This window comes from Pelodiscus sinensis, chromosome 6 (assembly GCF_049634645.1).
Source record: "Pelodiscus sinensis isolate JC-2024 chromosome 6, ASM4963464v1, whole genome shotgun sequence".
Lineage (NCBI taxonomy): Eukaryota > Metazoa > Chordata > Testudines > Trionychidae > Pelodiscus > Pelodiscus sinensis.
Genome location: NC_134716.1, coordinates 33792339 through 33813507, shown reverse-complemented (window position 1 = coordinate 33813507; position 21169 = coordinate 33792339). Strand labels below are relative to the sequence as shown.

General features: G+C 40.5%; 1 protein-coding gene and 1 long non-coding RNA gene across 6 annotated transcripts in view; one reads left to right on the top strand and one right to left on the bottom strand.

Moving 5' to 3' along the window:
- CEMIP2 (cell migration inducing hyaluronidase 2) overlaps positions 1 to 21169 on the top strand; it is an 87074-nt gene that overhangs the window by 1711 nt on the left and 64194 nt on the right. For 2 of the 5 annotated variants that reach the window (XM_006137832.4, XM_006137828.2), the window contains exon 1: positions 15608 to 15748. The exons of 1 other annotated variant lie outside the window; for it this stretch is intronic. The gene's annotated coding sequence lies outside the window, so the exon portion shown is untranslated. Of the gene's footprint in view, positions 1 to 1139; positions 1289 to 15607; positions 15749 to 16014; positions 16155 to 21169 lie in introns of those variants that run through there. 2 more of the 5 variants (XM_006137830.4, XM_006137829.4) reach the window with 2 other exon arrangements.
- Positions 1282 to 15471, bottom strand: LOC142829838 (uncharacterized). The gene is made up of 3 exons (XR_012904677.1): positions 15331 to 15471; positions 4524 to 4566; positions 1282 to 4077 (listed from the first exon to the last, which is right to left on the bottom strand). It is a non-coding gene; the product is annotated as an uncharacterized LOC142829838 (long non-coding RNA).

Below are 21169 nucleotides of genomic sequence, written 5' to 3'. Positions count from 1 at the left end.
GTCTCAAGCTTTTGTCACGTTCCCTACATTTTTATTAGGTATTTTTCTGTATTTCATTTGGTGAGAGGGGCAGTGCTATAATTCATCCAATAAGAATTAAGTGCTGATGTTTTAGACGGGTAGCAGGGAACTAATATTATGTTATGGTTGAAAGTTTTGTGCAGTCATGGTTTTATTTTCTTTTTTATGAAACATTTGAAGAATAGGTGCATGTCTCAATAGATTGTTGTCAGTGAAGTTCATTAGAGAGCTATGAACTAGTTTGCCTTTCAGCTTTCCTGTTCAGGTTGAATGTTTGTAGGCATGGCTGCAAAAGATAAAAACACACTAAGAATCCTGTAGGAAGTTCTAGTCAGGTCTGAGTCTTAAAGTGGTTCTCAACCTCCCAGATCTGTGACAAATGAAAATTACATTGAGTGGTCAGATATGGTGTCTCATCAATTCAGTGGGAAACTTTAACCTTTAATTCACTTTTTAAAATGATTTTGTAATTAACAAACTCAGGAGAACAGGTGACTATGAGCCTGTTCATGCACAGCTGTGTGCTCATAGTCATCTCAGCCTCTCTTTTTTTAATCAGCTGGTGTAGAGTGAATTCAGATAACTAGAGCCCTGCAAAACTCTGGATATCTGCAGATCTCTGCATCCACAGAGGTGGATGTGGATGTGGATATCTGCAGCTCACTTTCACCGATATAGATGAAGATACGGATAACTGGCATGCATTAAAATCAAAGCATAGATTCAGTGATCCATATATTTAAACTTTGGAGGCCTAAAGTAAAATCCAGTAAAATAAGTGGCATGATTTTCAGTAGTGCTGAACATGTGTTCCTTAATTTGAAGCCAACTGAATTTGTGCATGCTCAGTCTCACTGCAACTCGGGCAATTTCTATTTAGCTGCCTAAAGATGTCTCACTTTCGACAGAGAAGCTTGAATATTTTAAGCAGTGATTTTAAAACTTATAGTTTCAAATTAGAAGACTATTATGTGAAATTATCAGTTTACAACAGTTTTGCGTATGAGACACTTGAATTCCTGTTTTTGTAGGTCAGAAAACAAGAGGGCAGGATGATATCCTGAGCAGAGCATGTAACAGATAATGCTCTTCCTGTAACAGTGATTACCCTTTAAATACATTCTTCTTCCAAAAGGAAAAGGGTTCAGTTTGCCATTTGTTGGCCATCTATGTTGACAGAGCACTGCAAATTAATGGGAAGAAAATCCTGTCAGTTGTATGCATGTTTATAATTGCTTTTGGTACCCCTGCAGTGACATTAAACAAGGTAAGCAGTAAAAAAAACTTTATTCTACAATTATATTCAAGTTTATTTCAGAAAATTTCCTGAAAAGTAATATAGAAATATTGGAGACCTCAAAATCTACAGGAGTATAACAATTGAAAGACAAAACAGTAGAAAAATGCTTTGTGTTAGCAAGCTTACATTATGATTCTCTCACTTGTATTGATTTTTGGTACATTATATTTTAGAGTTGGTGGTACTTATCCATTACAATTATTCCCCTTGAAATGCACGAGTGTCTCAAGGTTTTTGCAATTTACTTGCTGCAATTTCAAAGGTACAAAAACCACTGCTACAGACAAGGGTTTTTTTTCTCAGAGAAAGCGAGTTAGATGCTAAATCTAGATTCTAAGCATTTTTGGCAGCTGTTCTTACTTGCCAACAAGCAAGAAAAATAATTACCTCATTCTACTTTCTCCAGACTTGTTTGTTAATATTTTTAAATTAATATACATTTTAAAACATTTTCATTTGTAAAAGTATTTACACTGTACTCCTATCAAATTTATAGTTGCTAACTTAATATTATAAAAAACAGTTTCATATAAAAAGAGCAATAAGGTTTTTCTTTGTGAGTGAAAGCATCAAGCTATCTCTAAAGAATCAAGACAAAAAAAGACGAATTTATCTACTTTGACTATATCTGCTAATTTGGATTCAGGTAAGAAATATGTAGCTTAGGCCCAATTCTAGTTGTATATTCCAAGCTACATATGGCAAAATTAGTTTCTATTAGGATCAAATAACAGTGAAAACTTAGGAACACAAATTTATATGTAAAGATTTTAAACAGGAAAATATATTTTAAGTAATTTATATAAAGTCCATTATGTAAAACTCAACCTGAACCCTAGATTTTAGATGGTTTGAACTAAAGCCAGGTAAATAATTCTTAGCAAATATTGTATTTGACAAGTTTAGCCTCCTTTTTAGTTTGTAAAATACCTATAAGCAGATTGAAATTTTATTGACTTCATTATTTACCAAATGATTTACACAAATGCTTCGAAGGTCTGTAAATAATTGTTATTCCTTGTGACTGCAGTGTTTCACATTCAAAACTCAAGCTATGTGGGGCTATGTCTACTAGCCCGTTTGTCAGTCCCAGGAATGAAATAACCCCCCACCCTCAAGCAACATAAATTTCAAATACAAAAGTACCGGTGTCAACACTGCTATGTTGGCAGGAGATGCTCTGCTACCATCATAGCTCTTTGAGTGTGTTTTAATTATGCTAGCAAGAGAGCTCTCACAGTTATGCATAGAGTGGCGACACAAGAGACCGTCTAGCGGGGCTGGTGCAGTGGTACAGTGTGCTGCTATAAGGTTCGCAGTATAGATATAGCCTTGACAGGTGCTGATTGCACACGTAAGTTACGTTATTGTATCTGTTCTCTGACTGGACAAGCATAACCTTCAGCTTCAAGTTTCTCGTGCACATCCTTGCACTCATTCAAAATTCATTTTCAGTTAATATTTTTAAATTTTTACTTCAAATATAACGATTCAGTAAAGAGTCTTCCTGAAAATTTTGTTCGTTAGAATATTTGCACAAGGGGACTAACCCCACAAAACAAATCTAATTTTTATTAGAACAAACACGGAACTGTTTTTAAAGTTGTCATCCAGCCCTAGTCTTCACAACACTAATGTATATAATTATTAGGAGATTTACCCAGTGTTGTTTGTGTTCTTAATTCAATTAATTTTTGTTTTTGGAAAATAAGATGAAAATATACATGCTTCATTTAAATCGTTGCTGAAGTGGAGCTGGGGATGAGGGGTTCAGTATTGCATGTTGCCTGGGGGAGACAAGACTACCCTGATCCCTTCTCACCGCAGCAGCTGGGGCCAGGTGACAAGCACCTCTCCATGGCAGTTACAGCTCTAGCAGGCACAGCCAGGAGAGGGGTGCATGTCTCCACAGTTGGGGCAGGTCCAGGTTCTTCTGCTCCCTGTGCTCCCCAGCCAGAGTGAGGAATGCAGCAAATTGCACTTTCCCCTGATGTAGGGGAACATCCAGCAATGTGCCCATACAAAGTGAAGAGGTTCATCCTAAAGGGTGCCAGGGGGTGGGAGGCTTGGTGCTGGGACAGTCCCATATTGGGAGGGGGGTAGGAGACCGCCAGTCAGCCCCTTTACCTACCTGGTGATTCTGTCTCTTTTCTGTATGGTTTTATGAGAAGCAAATCCAGGCACATCTCATTTTCCTGGCACAATCATACTCTTACATTGCTTTTTAAGATATTAAGAGGAAGCTTTATACCAAATGTTGTGGTCCTAGCTCTTACTGTTTAGGAGGAGTTCTTGTACAAACAGAGAAACAGACACTCTCTCAAATACATAGCAGAAGTAGTGCCTGGGAATGGATTACAGACTGATGGGAAGAGCATACCCATTTTTGCTTACATGAGGGTAGTTAAACAGTGTATAAATGTATTAAAGCAGGCAGTGATACAATACTAAGACACCACAGTTACGTTAGTTTTACCCAAAAAACTTTAAAATAATATTACGCTATTCATTTGCCATATTTTGTGCCTACAGTGAAAATGCCCCTTGGTAGAGGAATGTGAAATGGAAAATAACTTGGAGAGAAATATATTTCCCTACATTTAACTATTCAAATCCCTCCTGTCTCCTCCCTTATCTCTTGCTCCCCCACCAAGCTTTCCATCAATATCCTTTTGGTCCTCTGACATCCATCCAGTTCTTCCTGGTTCCTTGTTCTCCTCCATTCCCTGCCATGTATCTTCTGAAGCAGGGGATGACTGTCAAGTAATAATACATAAATTAAACACACAAACAACTCTTTTTTGTTTCTTTATATCTGAGGGACTTGGTAATGGTTTGTCCCAAGAGCAATCTAGGTCATAGACCTCTAATTTGGAGATAAAATTAATGGAGATCACTAAGAGATTAAGAGATTTTTAGGCAAATAAATTGTTGAGAATAAGTGCATACACACATATATTAAATTGTATTGACTTTATATGTTCCAAGCATTACAGTATACTTGTTAAGTATTAATATCAGTTATATAGCACAAATTGGCCTGCATCTTTATTGGAATCCTGCACACTTATGCTAAGTATTCCAGAACAAGTTGCATTACCTAGAGTTAGTTTTGGCTTAGGTAGATAAGAAAACTGTCAGTATCAGAAAATATAATAAATAGTTTCTTCATAACAATAAAAAGGGAGTTGCACTCACAAACCTTCTAGGACAGATCTAGGAGGTGTCTTCACGCCTCTTAGTACCTGGAATGCATACGATAAGAACAAAGATAAAATTACATCGTGACCTGGAATTCAGATCAAAAGATAAAGTGGTACGCCATGATACCAGAAAAACAACAAAGATAAAAAGTGGATTGAGTCCAGTTTCAGATGAAGAATATAGTACCTTTTACTGGTAAACAAGTAGGCTAGAAAAAAAAGATTTGGGGATATAATGTTATGGAACACACCTTCAATATGTGTCCTTTGGAGACTGGTACTGTACATAATTCTTTCCCTGGATCATAATAATAAGCCTAATTGACACTGATTATTTGGTCTCTTGAGTAAATTTCACAACAAAACAAAATTAACTAAAGTGTGGTCAAGTAATTGACCAAACAATTTATCAACACATGCCATACAAAAAGTTTTGAGAGACTTACGTTTGCAAAATTAGCATACTTCAAAATCAGGAAAATAATTTCTTGATCAGTGACAGGTACATTAATATTTTGCAACCCTTTGGTTGGACAGTTGGATCAGTGCTCTGTTGGCTATTGCAATGTATGAAAGGTTCACATGTCTAAGTTGAATTGATCAGCCTGTCCTGACTTCCGCAATATGAGAACTATTTGGGGACTCCTGTTGACTCAAAAACATACGTGATGGATGCGACAGATAAATATTGGGGACTGAAGTTATGTAGGGTTTTGTTCTATTAAGGATTGGCCTGTCTATGTTCTTATACCATGTTTCTCTATTAGTGCTTACTTTTATGAATTGTCTCAATCTTAATGGTAAAACCTGTACTCAGCATCCAGCCTGAGTACTTGAGCTCTGTGTTTGGAAAAGTCCATCCATATGATGCAGGAAGTAAGAAGAGGGAGCAGGTTTAAAACAAACAAAAGGAAGTATTCATGCATAGTCAACCTGTGGAACACCTTGCCCAGAGGATGTTGTGAAGACCAGGACTTAACAGAGTTCAAAAAAGAGCTAGATACATTCATGGAGGACAGGGCCAATAATGGCTATTAGCAGGTAGGAATGGTGTCCCTAGCCTCTGTTTATCAGAAGCTGGGAATGGATCACGATTGATCATGCATGGATCACATGATGATTACCTGTTCTTTTCATTCCCTCTGGGGGCACCTAGCATTGGCCACTGTCAGAAGAAAGGATACTGGGATAAATGGACCTTTGATCTGACCCAGTATGACTGTTCTTACATTCTTATGTTATTAACTCCAGGGCAGGTACTGAAGCCTTAACCATCACATCTGCTGACCCTCTGTGGGTAGAATAACCAGTGGATCCATGCAGCTGTAATTCCACCATCCACCATCTCCCAGCCGATCTAGCATTAAGTCATAATTAAGGTCTTTGCGACTACTACTATGGTTGTTATTTCTTCATTTTCATTGTGACAGAACATAGACTGGTCATGAAGACTGGAGTGCCATTAATGCCATACATACACAATGTAAGACATAGACACATAGAAGTCCTTGAGCAGAAGAGAGTACCTTGCAAATAGAAAAGAAACACAAAGGGTGGGAGAATGGAGAACTGAGGCACAGAGACACTGGTGTTTTTCAAAAATGCTTTGCATTTTCTTAATTCCACTGCCATGGAAATTAACGGTAAAAATTCCATTGACTTATAAATGCTCTTGAAAATCTCACTGTCTAAGCGTCCATCTACACTGCATGGCTATTTTGGGATACCGGAGGTACCTGAAATAGCTACTTTGCATTTTAACAAGCCGCCCATTATTTTGAAATATTTTTCGAAATAACGGGCACACTATTTCAGCATCCCTGTAACCCTCTTTGAAATAGTGCGTTATTTCAAAATTTGGCGCAGTGTAGTCAAATTTCAAAATAAGCTACTTCAAAATAGAATCAAAATAATATATGCCATTTGCATAGTGCAGATCACATATCTTATTTTTAGAGAGCTTAGAGAGCTGTGTAGATGCACCCTAAGGGTATGTCTACATTGCATTCCTCTTTTGAGAGAGGAATGCAAATGCAACTGAGCGAAATTGCAAATGGGGCACTGATTTGAATTTCCCGTGCTTCATTTGCATAATCGCATCCGGGCGCTATTTCGAAATACCCTACTTTGAAAAAAGAAACGCTGTCTAGATGTGGTTATTTCAAAAGAAAACCCATATTTCGAAATTACCCTTAAACCTCATTTTACAAATAAGAGTAATTTCGAAAGAAGGGTTTTCTTTCGAAATAATTGCATCTAGACAGCGTTTCTTTTTTTGAAATAGGGTATTTCGAAATAGCACCCGGACGCGATTATGCAAATGAAGCATGGGAAATTCAAATCTGCGCTTCATTTGCAATTTCGCACAGCTGTGTTTGCATTCCTCTCTCGAAAGAGGAATGCAGTGTAGACATACCCTAAGTGTTTTTCCCAGCGTCAAATATGAAGTATATTCAAAATAATGTTGCTGTGTAGACGTATCCTCGAATAATTAAGAATTAAACCCCAATCACCTGAGTGGAGATGGCCAAAACTTGGGATTTCTAATTTTGGAGAAAATTTGATATTTTGAAATTTGGTTATGTTCTGATTTTGAATGATTCTTCTTTAAAAAATTCCTGCTAACTGGAAAGACCAAAGAAAAAGTCACTGCAGCAAGACTGTCACATGGTGTTTCTGAAATGAAGTATGTTCTTGGGCTCCCACAGCCACTGACTTATATTTGTAAGAATTAAATATATATAATTTTATAGAAGAAAATTGTAAAAGTACAAGTTATTATGCAGAAACTAAAATCTGACTAAAAATTTGCACTAAAGTGCCCTAAAATAAAAATGTAATCCAAGGATAAAGTGAAGTACATTTTAATATTTATATTAGTATTATTGTATACTCTGTCCTCAGTGAAATTTTCTAATACAACCTATCGCCAACCGTTTTGACGTTTTTTGGCCAAGAGTAAATCGCAGCAACTTTGGTTGCTCAGCAACTTTGGTTGTTATTTCAGCTATTATAGTTCATCAGTAAGAAAAATTGATATTATTTTAGGCCCCAAGTCAACCAAGCACTTTAGTAAGTGTACACACACGTGTCATGATTTTAGGTTTGAAAATAGGATTTATGGTCCAGGTCACTTAAGGACTTTTGGAAATTTTATCCCATGTCACTAAAGATGATTGCAAAGTAGAAGAGAGTAAAATGTACTGTTTCCTTTTTCTTATTTCTGGATGTCTTATAGTCTAATCATATTCCATTACTTCCTCTTCGAAGAAAACAGCAATTTTAACATTCAAATTCAAAATGTATTCAAAACGACAAGAGAGAGGAAATGGATGTCTGATTATGTTCTTGGGGGTTTTTTTACATTGAAATGTGCAATTGTCTTTCATCTTAAGACATGACATGTGTTATAAGAATGGAACTTTATATGAATACATTTTAAAATAACAAACTTTAAAGAGAGTCACTGTAAAATCTGAAACTGAGACAACTAGATTTAACAGGTGTAGAAATATGAAAAATAATAATAGCGCTCTTTAAATAGCCTTAATCTCTTCTGTAAAATATCTGGTATAAGCAAAATCATGTGAGGATATAAAGTATAAAAGTTTGTACTGACATTTTTTCTAAATAGATACATAATTTGTGACTTTTTCGGAGCATACTTGTCATCACAAGAAGGTCTTAATACAATCAATATGCCAGATTATCACATATATTCAATATTATCTATGAAAATCCTGAATCTATAATGGAAATTAATTAAAAAAACTATACCCGTACCATTTATGCAAAAGAACTATACAGACATATGGAAAAGGCACCATTTTTTTTAAATACAATATTTTTTCATCCAATTGTTAAAAACAAAAAAGACCACAAAACTCAACTTAGTTTGTAGTCAAAGAAATACAAAAAGTGAGAGGAAAAGACTGAATGAAATCCTGGCACCACTGAAGTCAATAGGACTTTTGCTGTTGATTTAGTAAGACCAGGATTTCACCGTTGGTGCCTTTAAACCAATATGAACATCAAATAATGAGTAACAGATTGCAAGGAAGAGCATAAAAGTTAAAGTGAGATAAAAAACAGAGAGCCTGAGTCATAAATAACATACATGTTTGTAATAAGATCATTTTAAACCACACTGGCTATATAGTATAGCTGTTGTGACGAAGACAATGAGGTGTGATGAACCAAAAAGTTGTGAAGAGGGAAGGCAATGTGCTAGCTCTCTCAACCATAAGCTACAGAAGTTGTGATGTCCTGAATCACAAAGGTCTAAACGAGATCTTAAAGAAAATAAACTGCAATTTTAATAAGTAACTTGTTTAACTTTGATCTGTCTGGACTTTATCTAGTTTTAGCACAGACATATCTAGTTTAAATGGGTTTCTTAACCCTTGTGTCTCATTGTCTGAGGCACTGTTCAAAACACATCAGTAGCCTCTTTTTAAATATGCCCTTAGTAATATTTATTTTAAATGTTAGGGTGTCTCTTTGGCATGATGATCTGTGTACTCCCAGTTAGTTCCAGAAAAGAAGTCATACACATTTTCAGAAAGTGAGCCTCCACTTTCAAGTCTGATGTAACTTCTAGTGTAAGTTTAAAAATAATATTAAAATTTTAAACTTAGGTTTTTGATAAAGAAAGGGTTGTGAGACTGTTTCCAACATTTTCTAGTTCTTTTGGCTTACAACATTTTATTTTTGATTAATAGACAGGACATAATGTTAGAGTGCATCTGGATGACAAACCAAAACTAGTTGTGTATTACAGAACAGTTATAACAATAATTTGTAAATATATTACTGAGATCCTATAAGCCTGTCAATGCTCAATAGGTTCACAAGTGTTTATCAGACTCGACAAACTTCTCTTTTTGCAATATGATTACTTATCTATTATTCTTATTAGATAGTCTTGATGCTGTGTCTAACTCCACTGCACATAACACACAACTGTTGTCATAATGTTTATCCAAAGAAAAAATATCTTATAAAGTATTGCATGAAATCTGGTGACATTATGGTAATAAATATTTTCATGAGCTGTATAGAGTTAGCATGTAAAAAGTTACATAGGTGTGTTAGAAATATGTTACTAAAATACATTTAGACCAACTAAGCTAAGGAGAACAGATAGACAATTTGTCCCAGACAAAGGAATGTTGTTTTGCCTGTTTCCCTGTGTCTCCAATGAAAATTGAGCAAGGCAATGCCAGGGACAGTGGAAGTTGTATTTACATCTGAGTCAACAGGAAAAGTAAATTGCGTGAAGGGCAAGGAACACAGCATGGTGTCAGTTTCCTGGAGCACAAGTAGCACAGGAAAAAAAGCTCAATCTGGGGATCCATTCCAAAAGAATACATTTCAAAGGTTTACTGGACTACAGTATAAGAAGAAGGGGGAGAGAAACCCTGAGTTACCCTTCACTTAGTGGACAAAGGGAATCAGGACCCTTTGATTCTGTAAACAGTGGATCTTCCTGTCCACAGGGCTGAAGATGCAGACAGCTTGATGGAAGTGAAAAAACTGCTTAAGCAAAGATTGTAGCTGGCTAATATAAAGTCTTAATGACTAGAAAGTGTGTTATTTTGTTTTGTTTGTAACCATTCCTGTCTCTCTTACATTTATTAATAAGGAACATGAATGTATGTTTAGTTATATTGTACGCCATCTTGGTACGATTACAGTGTTCAGCTGAGCCAACAGTCTGGTGTCCAAAGAGAGGGACTGTCTCTCTGGAAGCAGCAGAATTAGTTAATTTCTATGAGTGTCCAATGAGAGGGACTGGACATTCCTAAGGGGTGAGGCTGACTGCCCTAGGTTTGACTGGAGGAAAAGGTTCAGCCTGGCCATCAAGTGGCACTAGTGTGGTGCAAAGGGAATGGTGCATAAAAGTATCAGCCCTGCCCAGCAATTCAACTTTGTAGATCAGTAATCAGGATAAGATTTGGCAAGATGCATCCTCTGCCAAACTTCACTCGCCCAACTCCAACCTCTAATTCCTCCCTGTCTCCCTCCCTCCCTTACCAGGGTGTCTAGCTCAATCACCTCCCTACAACTCAGAGCCTATTCAGTAAGCTTGGAAAACACTCAATATTTTTTTTAGATTACTCCCTCCCTCCTGCTTATGACCTCACTTGGCTCCCCTACCACAGGTAGTCCCATTGAATCGGAGCTCTTTGCAGGGCCAGGCACATATTTTGGGTATTTTAACTGAATTGTGGATCCCTTAATTTGCCATTTTCCTGTATATAAAAGTACACAGTTCTTTGCATCACTGGCAACTTTGTTTCAGGAATGGATGGGAAATGCTATGTATTAAAGAGAAACAAGAGCATTGGGGGGATAGCACATTTTAAGAGGTAGGTTGCTCTGCTCACTGAAAGCAGGAAGCATATCCATCTGGCCAAGTTCATTTTTTATTGATTTTTGTAAACTGCATTTAGTGAGTGTAGTTTCTCAAAGGAGAAGAAAAGCTGAAGTCCTAAATATTTAATGGAATTCAGGGAGTACTGATATTAAATTGCATGATCTTATTTTTTATAAGCTTCAGAGGAGTAGCCGAATTAGTCTGTAACTGGAAAAAACTTAAAAAACAACAAATAGTCTTGCAGCACCTTAAAGACTAACAAAACATGTAGATGGTATCATGAGCTTTCATGGGCACGCCCACTACCTAAATATCTTAAACAGAAACATCTGAAGAAGTGGGTTGTGCCTACAAAAACTCATGATACCATCTACATGTGGTGTTAGTCTTTAAGGTGCTGCAAGACTATTAGTTGTTTAAAAAATAAAACTTAAAAAACAACTAATAGTCTTGCAGCACCTTAAAGACTAACACCACATGTAGATGGTATCATGAGTTTTTGCGGGCACAACCCACTTCTTCAGATGTTTCTGTTTAAGATATTTAGGTAGTGGGCGTGCCCATGAAAGCTCATGATACCATCTACATGTTTTGTTTGTCTTTAAGGTGCTGCAAGACTATTTGTTGTTTTTTAAGTTTTATTTTTTATAGTGGAAGCTCTGTGGGAATATTTCAGGTTTATCCATGTTTACAAGAGACGATTGAAAGCAGGATCACTGAAAGTTTCTTGATGTAAAAGGGACTGATTTTCAAAGGGTCAGGCCTGAAAGTGCACATGCAAAAAAGTACATGCAATTATGAACCTAATATGTTGATGCAACCATTCTGAGTGAATAAATAATTAATACAATTTGTACATAAAAATAGTCTGATCAAATGGATATCTGCATGTCCACAAGGATGCATGTGTAAATTAGATGCCCAATGTTATACTTTATTTTTTAAAATGGGACACGCTGTAGATGGAAACTAGAGATGTCATTGGTTAATTGGTTAACAGGTAATGCATACCAGTTACTGGCTAACCAGTGGCCTGGCTGGGCTGGAGCAGCCCCCTCCCAGTGATGGTCCAGCCTCCAACCAGGCTGAAGAAAGCCTTCGCCCACCACAGGTGGGTGAGAGTGTTCGTTCCAGTGGGGCTGGCCCGCCCCATTAACCATCACATAACATTTAACTAGTTAATTGATTAAACAGGATTTTACATTGCTAACGGAAGCATATTTTCATGTTTGCTTTTGTTTAGCATAGTGTAAGTCTGAGACTTTCCCATTGTGTAAAACAAACAAAAAGAAATGACCTTGCAATTCCATTTGGTCCTTCAGCTGAGACATACCAGACTATTTGCAAGTGTAAATGCCCTTTTATAATTATTATGCATTTATTAACATATTTGCCCCTGTAATTATGAACTTTATTTTTTATAAAAATTGAAGACAATATAATTGGGAATAATTAAACTAGTTATAATTAATTAGAGCGAAGAAGGAAGGGGGAAAATACTGACTTCTTTACATATCTAACAACTTGTCTGCATTTACAGTGTTAGCTTGAAGTATAAATTGAATGTTAGATCTAACCCAGTTCCCATTCATGCAAAAAAATATTTTGGATTAATTAAGGGCTGGTCTACACTGGCGAGTTGCTGCACTGTAACTCTCTTGCTCAGGGGTATGAAAAAAACCCCTCCCAAGTGCAGGAAGTTACAGCGCTGTAAAGTGCCAGTGTAAACAGGTTCCCAGTGCAATTTACCACTCCCCTCCTGGAGACGGTTTACCTAGAGTGCTAAGAGAGCTTTCTACCAGTGCTGGTGCACTGACCACACTGCTGCATTAAATGCTACCACAGTAGCACTTTAAACTTGTAAGTGAACACAGAGCCTAAGTGGTACATTAAACTCTAGCTAGCTGACCCATGGGGCTATGGATTGAAACTTGAGAGCTGAAGTTACTAGAGTGAATAATATCCTAGGTATGTAGCTATAGACTATAGCTGGAGTTAGCATAATCTCTCAGATGCTAGTCCAATCACTTTGTGCAGCTAATCAAATTACTCCCTGTAGCTTGAGTGCAGTTTTGCTGCTCTCACTTGAGTGGAGTGACCAGATGTCTCAATTTTATAGGGGCAGTCTTGATATTTGGGGCTTTGTCTTATATAGACTGGGGGAAGGCTGTGACTCTCCAAACAGCCTAGCATGGCCCTGCCTATGCTCTGGCCACTGGTCTCCTCCTGCAGTTCCCTGTGTTTCTCGGTGGCCCGGGCTGGCCATCTTTCCTTTTGCTAAGATTTGGACAACTGAGGCTGGGGCCACAGTGTCCGCCTGAGGCTAAAATCATGCTGTCTGATGCTGTGGGGCTGGGGACATTGCAGCTGTGCCGCACAGGGCTCTGGGATGTCCACCCAGGGCACCAGGGTTAGAGGCTGTCCTACGCACCAAGGATGGGGCCTCAACCTGGCCTCCTGACGTGGGACTGCAGTGGGGGTGTTCTGGGCTCCTGAGAGGCAGAAGAGGCAGAAAGGGGCTGGGCCTTGGGCACAAGGGGTGGGAACAGTGCACAGAGCCCCATGCGCCCTCCCTTGCCCCCAGAAGCCAGACTTGCTGCTGGCCACTTCTGGGGTGCCCATAGTCCATGGTGCCCAGGACAGGCAAGAAGCCTGCCTTAGCACCCTCTGGTCATCTGATCACTAGGGCTGACATACTTTCGCAAAAAATCCTAAACATGTCAAAGAAAAAAATTGGTTAAGCAAAAAAAAAAAAAATCAATGTCTCCAATGGCCTTCTGTCTAAGAAAATACCGGACAGATGATGCAATTACCGCACTGTCCTGGTGAAAACCAGACACCTGGCAACCCTGCTGATCACCCTTCAGTATGGCAACCTAGTGCCTGAAATTCCATGACCCAGTAACTGAGTCAGGACCTCTACTTTGAAAAGCTGTAACATTCATTTGCAGTATGCTACCCAGCCACTAGTAGTTGTCTTCTTTGTTGTATAGCATTTCAGACATAGGGTTGGTCCTGGCCAACAAAGAGTTAGTTAGAATTCAAGCTGAGTGGAATTTTCTCAAGAAGGACTGTGTCTCTGTAAAGCAGCCTCTGAGGCTCAGAGCTCTGCCCCAGCATTGGGGAGCCTGCTGCCCCACTACAGGCCTAGCGCACACAAAATCTACTAGCCCACATTAGGATCTGGTGTGCAAGGGAAATGTGGAGTATCTTGATAATGGTCATGCCTATTCACTTTCAGAATATGATCTGAAGAAGTGGGTCTGCCCCACGAAAGCGCATCGCCTAATAAACCACCTTCTTAGTCTTTAATGTGCAACATGACTGGGTTTTTTTTTGTTTTTCCTTTGCAGTTAGGGACCACGTTAGTGAGGGGTTTTTTCAATGGGTCAGCTGCCCCGATACAAAAAAGGTTCCCCACCCCTGCTGTAAAACATGACAAAGCAGGGCAAGGTCTTACTCCTCTCTGACTCTTACCCTGAGTCATGTTTGCCTGTTGAAGAATGCTTCCCAACTTCCCAGCAACATAACACTACGTGATTTTTATTTATAGTCTGATAATCCACAAATGCGGCCCACACTTCCCCGGGAAAGGACGAGTCCCTGCTTCCATGGACTCACAGGGCAACAGGGAAAGCCGGGCGAGCACTGGGGAGTAGGAGGCGATGGGAATAGGTGGTGCAGAATTTGAACACGGGCTGCTTGCCTGCTTTTGGGCGAGAGAGGGTCTCTGTGGGGCACAGCTCCGGTTTTAATGAGTGACCAGATCATTTCCCTGCCAATGAATGACAGAAGCTCCCGCTGCGAGACGCTGGCCACCACCCCGCCCGATATTTAAAACTTCTCAGGTTCTCAGGTTTTTGATCTGAGGAAGTGGGTCTGGCCCACGAAAGTTCATCATCTAATAAACCATCTTGTTAGTCTTTAAAGTGCTACATAGTCCTGCATTGGGCTTCAAACCTGCCTTCCGGGAAGATGCGTCCTTGCTCTGCGTCCAGGCACCAAGATGCCCTAAGGGCAGAAGGCGGCGGATGCGTGCGGGGCGAGCTCAGCAGGGAAGGATGCCAAGCGGGAGCAGCAGGGAGGCAGGAGAGGGTCGGGGAGCGCAGAGGGGCGTGTGAGAGTGCGGGGCTGAGGCGGGTAAGACGAGGGGACTGGAGAGGAGGAGGAGGCCGGGAGAGCAGGACCGGGGGGTGGGTAGGAACTACGAAGAGGGGGCAGGGTAACATGGAGGGTGCATGAAGGGAGGCAGAAGAGGCTCGCGGGGTGAGACGGGCCGCAGGAGGGGTAGGGGCGCTGGAAAGGGAGAGGAGCCGCTGGGGCAGTACCGGGGCGCACAGGCAGGAGGGGCCGGCCGGGAGCCGAGGCCCGAGCAGAGGCAGCGGGGTAGGGCGAGGGGAGGTCCCGCTGCCCGCAGGGGCACTTGCCTGCGGACAGTGACACGCTCTCGGGGCCGGGGCCGCGGGGCGAACTCCCTGCAGGGACTCCGAGCCGCGGCAGCGGCGCCTGCTCCGGGCTCCCAGGGGCTGGGCTTGTCCCCCGCGGCGCCTCGGGCCTTCCCCTGCGTGCCGGGCAGGGCAGCCCAGGCCCCGGCGCTCCTCCCCCGGCCCAGCCCCTCGGCGCCGGGGAAGGGGCTGGAAGCGGGGGTGCAGCCGGACTGGGCGGGGAAGGGGCGGCCGGGCGGAGCCGCGTCATTTCGGGGACGGAGGGGGGCGGGGCGTTTCCCCTCCAGGCCCCAGGGCAGGAGCCGCTGCCAGTTGCGTAAAAGCAGCAGCCGGGGCGGGGAGCCGGGGACATCATGCCGCCCTGACCGGCAGCCGCCTCCGCCCGCCGTGCGCCGCCGAGGTGAGTGCCGGCCCTGCCTCCCGTGCGCCTCCTGCCCCCCGGCCGCGTGCAGCTTTCCGCCTGTGGGCTTCCCCCTCCCCGAGCTCTGCGCTGACTCGGCCCCCTCCGGCTCCGCACCGCTCTCCCCCTGCTGGCTTCTGCCGGTCCCCCGGCGCTGCACACCTCGCCCCATTGGCTTCATTCTGTGCCCTGCATTCATCACCCAGCCCCCGCTGAGCCTGTGCACCCCATTCCGCTCTGCACCTCACGCTGTTCGCTCCCTGCTTCCTTTGCCTTTGTGTCTCCCAAACTCCCCCTTTTCCTTCCCACCCTCGGGTCCCTCTTCATCTGCAGCATAAAACAGTGGTCTTCCGACTTGAATCCCTGTTGGTCGGTCCCAGGATATTGGAGAGATAAGGAGGATGAGGTAATACACTTTTTTTTAGTGGACCAACTTGTGTTGGTAAAAGAAACCAGCTTTGTGGTTACACAGAGCTAGAGAAGAGCGTCTCTCTCGCCAACAGAAGTTTGTATCAAACACTTCAAGTTAGGAACTGAACTAACACATCGTTCCATGCCCTTTTATGGACTGATTAAGAAGACTGGTTTAAGATAAGAAACTATTACTTGAAAGGTGATCGTTTATCCAGACACACTGTGATTAAGTTGATTTATTTACCAATCTACTTGTAAACAGGTTGCAACTTCCTTTTTAAAAATTTCTTTAGGAAGGAACTTACACTTGTATTACCCACGTCTTGGCTAGTCATGCTTATCTTTGCTAAATTTAATACGGTCTCTCTTTTATTCCAGTTTTAATAAGCAAATGAAAAGTTAATATCTAGTGTTTTAAACTAATTTATGAAGCCTATAAAATGCACGTGCACTTTAATGCTATTTTAGGTTTAAACTGTTGCGTGTCAGAGTTAAAGGAGTAATAGCAACTAGTATTGTAGACTTCCTTATTAAAAGGAAATACATCAAATGATAAAATTTGTAACATATTACCTATATAAATATGCTTTTGAAAAACCTCATGTTAAAAATAAGGGCCTGACTTAAATTTGGGGGATAGGAAAGAGTTAAGAAATTAACAACTTAAATTCTAGTAAAGTGTAATGTCCATTGTACCCTAGGTATTGAGGGACTCTGAACAGAGTGTAATCTTTAATGCCCTTAAGTAAATTCTTCCATACATTCCCAGCACATGTTTAGAACTGACCTCAACATGTGTGCTAGTACATAAATGCGGTGCATTCAGAATGAAATAGTTCCTTAACTTTGAATTCCACAGGGATTTGTTTTGTTTTATTTAAAACAAAAATCATTATGTATCTGCAACTTTCTTGATTTTAGGTGTATTTTTGCTCTAATTAAAGTAACTATTGAATGCATTAGAACCTCTTTAATTTACAACACATTTGACAGGATGCTCTTATCTTGCATCGGGTAAGAGTAGATGTTGTAACGGGGTTTGCATTGTAAAAATAATCTAACCATAACATGTATTTTACGTCAGAGGTTCTCAAATTTATTTTTTTGATAGTGTGGACCTTATCTTAATCTCATGGGCTACCTGCCCTCCCATTTGCAACATATGGGCAACATTCTCTCTTATTCATGATCATATGTAACGTTTGTAAGTTATCTACAGCAGTTGCTTACAGAAAAGTAATATTAAGAAATATTTAATGTAATGTTAGCTTCTTTTAATTATCATCTGGAAACAAATAGTGGTGCCTACACCATGTTACCAACCAGCTTTCCACCATCATCAAGTGCTCTGGGATGCCAGCCGTCTAAAATGTAGAAACCTCTACAGCATTACCATAAATGCTTAAAATTGAACTATGATTAACAAAAACTCCAACCAACCAAAAAAGTTTTTGTGACTTTTATTCTGATTGTTCATTTATATGTAACTTTGCAAAATTCAGTAATTTGCGATGGTTATATGGTGAATATCTTGCTATCTTAAGGTTTCAAAACGATGTCTGTTGAGATGAATTTTCTTCACTGTTCATTAAAGGCCTGGTTAACAAGGCAGTGAGGATGCTTAGTACTTCACAAGGTAAAGGTTTTGTGGATACACCTTCTTCCAGCCAATTATCCAAATATCACTAGAAGGAGCTAGCAACATAGAGCTCATTAGATGGTGCTTTTAGAGCACTGCCAGGCAAAGAACAAAGGTTAGTGTGATGACAAAGCATCACACTTAGTATTAGACCCACGTATCTAAAAACAAATTGTAGGCGTTATGTGGTGCACACTTTCAATGTATCCACAGAATAGTGCCATGTTTAGGTGTAACAAAATACAGGACTATGTAGCACTTTAAAGACTAACAAGATGGTTTATTAGATGATGAGCTTTCGTGGGCCAGACCCACTTCCTCAGATCAAATAGTGGAAAATTTCTATCATTGTTTAGGTGTAGCCTGAATTCTGTATTTTTGATACTAAAGTTCTTAATTCTAACATTCTTGAAAAGTAATATGCATGAAATCATTATGCCTTCAGCATTTACATCACCCTAAGCAACATTTTGTTGAGTTTAGAGTACAGGACATCCCCACTATAAGTTGCCCTGATACACATCCGTTCCACACTACAGTCATTGATGTTTGTAGGAAATGATGGATTATCAGTTCTCCCATTCCCCGCTATAAGTCGTGCAAAACACTCCCCCCCAATTTTCTTAAATGGAAGTCAGCTGTGGGGAAAAAAATTCCCCACTTTAAGTTGTTTCGCTATAAGTCCAAGTTTTTTTGGAATGCATCTTGGACTTATAGCAAGGACGGCCTGCATGCTATATGATCAAGTTTAAAATGTTGTCTCCAAGGGATAATTTATGAGCACAGCGATGTCTATCAAACTGTAATGAAAGCTGTAGTAGGGATGTTAAGTGACAGTTAATTAGCTAATCGAGTAGTCGATTGGGGGGGAGGGAGCACTTTCTATCTCTGCTGTGGCCCTGCATTTTAAAGAGGGGTTAACTTCCAGGGTGTGAGCTGGGACAGAGCAGTCCTGACTTGTGCCGGTTCTGGGACGGCTGCTGCTCTGCCTTCCCTGCTCCCCCCCTGCACCCGGGAGATGGTGCAGGGGGGAGCCAGCTTTTAAGGGAGGAGCGAATAGTCGAGCAGTGACTCGACTAGTCACTTACATCTCTAAGTTGTATAGCTAAATCTTTGGAATTAAAGAGTATGTTTTAGAGTATCTGGAAAACTGACTTCACAATATTTCATTTGTAAATACCTTGCAGATTGTGTTGGTGTATGTGAGGATATTACCTTGCAATATTACCTGCACTTTGAAACTGAGACATTTTTATGTATGCCTAGAGGGGAAAAGGTAATACAAAGCTGGGAACTAACATAAATGTAAAAAAACCCCATATATTATCTACTCTTTCCTCAGAGTATTCTTTGATCTATTAGACAATGACAGCCTTCCTTTTGAAGACACTTCAATCAAGAAAGTTACTTGTGTGCATGGTATAAATAGACTTGCAATGACCCATCTGAATTTACTGGTGTAGAATGACCTATCACTTATTGGAATTAGGACTGTATTGCAGCAAGAGGAAAAACTAGATCCTTATCTTACAGTTTCTCATTCTTTGAAATGCTTTGTTCTTGGGATTCTACTTGTATGCACAAGTCTGAAATCTTTTGGCCAGCAGTTTTGGGGGCATGTGTGTCTTGCATATCTTCATGCCCCCTTACTGCTGTGCTTGCTTGTCACTTCAGAATCCTATTTGTATACAGGGATTCTCAAGAGGTGGGAAAAGAGGGTGGGTCATAGGATTGGCATGCCTCTCAAAGAACTAGAGTTTATATCAGTGTTTCTCAAACTGGGGACATGATTCCCAGGGTAATTGTGGGACAGGTGGGGGGAGGGGGCGGGATGTTACCCAATAATGCCTACCCTACACGTGTGGCAAGCAGGGAACTGCCTGATGCCCCATCCCCGGGAAGCTAAGTTACTGGCTTCGGTCCCTCACTGACTGCAGCTGAAGCATATAACTGCTTTGTGAGGCCCCCATAACATAGGCCCCTGGGCAAATGTCCTACTTGACATCTCCTTCCCCAAGTATTATTCATAATGTCCTTTAATGATATTTAAGATGGGGGGGGGGGGAGAAGTTTTTTCAAGTTTTGGTAGGAGAGGGTCACCATTTTCTTTTTTTAAGCCCAAATGGGGAGAGGGAGGGTCACCAGCATTAAGAGATTGAAAAATACTGCTGTAAAGTAAGGGTTTTGTTTTTCTTCAGTTGTGTGCCTGTCCCATTCATGGTGATTAGCAAGCAGTTCCCTGACCTGATAGGAAAGTCTTAAACAGTCCCGGTGAAATAAAATGCGGAACCATTCTTGCAAATTTGTGTTTGGTCTAGATACCAGATGCCATGAGTAATATTTTGATGTGTGGATAAAGCTCCAGGTAGCAACTCAACACATCTCTTGAACAAAAGAAACATTCCAAAGGTCAGCAGCATATTTTACCCAGAGTTTTCAGAACCCACAGTAGTGGTAACTTAACTGTTTCATTCCAGCCAGTGTGAGGAATAAATCAATGGGAATGTAGCCCTCTGGGTGCTGAAAGATTGTTACAAGTAAGCTTGTGCTTATCTAAAACTACAATTTACTAGATTTACGCACATAGAGACACAAACAATAGTTTTAGAATATCCCAAGTATTTACCTAAAATCGGGGGTGGTATTGATTAAATTGCAGCAGTTCAGCAATAGCAGGTTGCTTCCTGCCCGGTGAGTAAGATGTCAGGAAAAACTCCTCTCAGGATTAGCTTCAGAAGGCTGCTTCAAAGTATTCTCTATTATCTAATCCTTTTGTAGCTAACTTTTGCAAAACACACAGATCATAGTGACCCCTACTAGGTCAACACTTCTCCTAACAGCAATAAATTATTTATCAACGAACATTCCTCCCAATTTTAGTCATAATAAATGTCTGTGTCAAAAATGCCCAAACTCCAAGGTTCCCATCCACTTACATTCTCAATTGTTGACTTTTTCTCTCCCCTTCTACCATACTAATTATCTGAAACTCCAAGCTTGCAGATATATTAGACTTCGCCTTCAGAAGCTCTGCTTGTTCAAATTAATCTGTAACTGGATACCATTCTATTTTATTAATTCATGGTGGCCCAATACATATAACATGGTGTGTGTTGGCTTGATAAAAAATCTGGGGTACATGCACCCTTCTAATCCAGGCTAACAGGTAAATTGGTTTAGATTTAGTAGAATGAACTGTGATACCTGTGGGAGGGGAAAGACCTTATTTTAAACCTGCTGCCTATTAAATTGAGATAATAGATTACTGATTACTGGATTGGATGGTGTGATGGGGTGCTGCTCCATCACAGGACTCTGAGGAATAATAGAGCCGTATGGAAGGTTGCATATTAGGGATGCAATAGTGT